This window comes from Nannospalax galili, unplaced genomic scaffold (assembly GCF_000622305.1).
Source record: "Nannospalax galili isolate Female #2095 unplaced genomic scaffold, S.galili_v1.0 scaffold284, whole genome shotgun sequence".
Classification (NCBI taxonomy): Eukaryota; Metazoa; Chordata; class Mammalia; order Rodentia; family Spalacidae; genus Nannospalax; species Nannospalax galili.
Window position 1 is genome coordinate 2,621,975 of NW_008354281.1, and position 1,391 is coordinate 2,623,365.

The window sequence follows — 1,391 nt, forward strand, 5'->3', positions numbered from 1 at the left end:
CTCACTGATCAGCATGGCTCTCTGAACTGTAGTATCTCTAGATTGTGCACTATTTCTGAAGAACTTGCAACAATCAACACATCGTCGTTGGTCATATCCGTGGTCCCCAAGGCATATTTTCCTCAGTGAGTGAGGACTCCCCAGGCCTCACTGCCCCTCAGCTATAGTTCTAGAACACAGGTATTGATTTGGACATCCTTGTGTTCTGGACTGGTTACGCCTGATCTGTGAATATATTTTTCTAGACTGACACTAACACTTTGAGCATTAAGGATTTTGTTAAAAAACCCAAAAACATTTACTTTTTCTCTTGGTTACCCCAACCCCTCTTTATACTCCCATTTCAGGCTTCCCTTTCCTAGCTATCTATGTTTCCCTCAGGAAACTGTATTTCTCCTTTCATTTGTTCTGATTGGAAAGTTCACATGGACAGCAGACACATGCAGAGGAATAAACCTTCGACCATCACAGCTCTTTGGAAACACAGGGGCGCTGTTAACAGATTTGACCACTCCTCCCTTAGCTCTCTGCCAGTTTTCAGCTGTATTTAGTTCTTAACAAAGCACTTATAAGTGTGGGTTTTGGATTCTCTTCTTTCCGTGGATAATTTTCAAAGTAAGCATCGCTGGAAGGTGTTCTTAACAATCTGTGCTTTTCCAGTTTGTTTCACCCTTATGGTCCTATGGAACTCTTGTGGTCCTACCCATCACTTTGTGGTGGGTTGTGCAGAGAACGAATTAAATCATATTGGACCCGGGGGTGTGGCTTCATTGGTAGAGTACTAACTGAATATGCAGGAAGCCCTGAGTTCAATCCCCTGTACCACATAAACCAGGTGTGGTAGCAGAGACTTGTAATCCCTGACCTGGGGAGATAGAAGCAGAAGGATCAAGAGTTCAAGGTCAGCCTGGGTGCTTGAGACTCTACCTTAAAAAAAAAAAAAAAATTCGTTGGCAGGGTGAACCAGGTTTCACAGTCCTTTGTTTGCTAGGTAGCATCATGTATACTGCTTTGAGTTTGTAAGTCAGTTTAGCTGGAGCCCTTTAAAAATTATTTTATTCCTCACAGAAGAATGAAAGACAGGGTTGCCTAATGGTTGGAATGCTAGGTTCAGAATCCATTTGTCTGAGTGCACACACAACCAGTATCTTCTGTTAGCAATGTCAGTGTTACTGATCAGCTTTTCTGTGACTCAGTTTCCCAGTTGAAAAAACAGGTTTAAACACAGTGCCCGTGTCTTAGGTTTAATGACACAATTAAATGAGATAATATGTAAAGAATGTTCAATGTGATTTGACAAACAGTTAAGTCTTTAAGAGTCATTATTGCTGCTTAGGAGTGATATCTCACATAACATACAAGAGGCAGCTGCAAATGTGGTTCATATATAT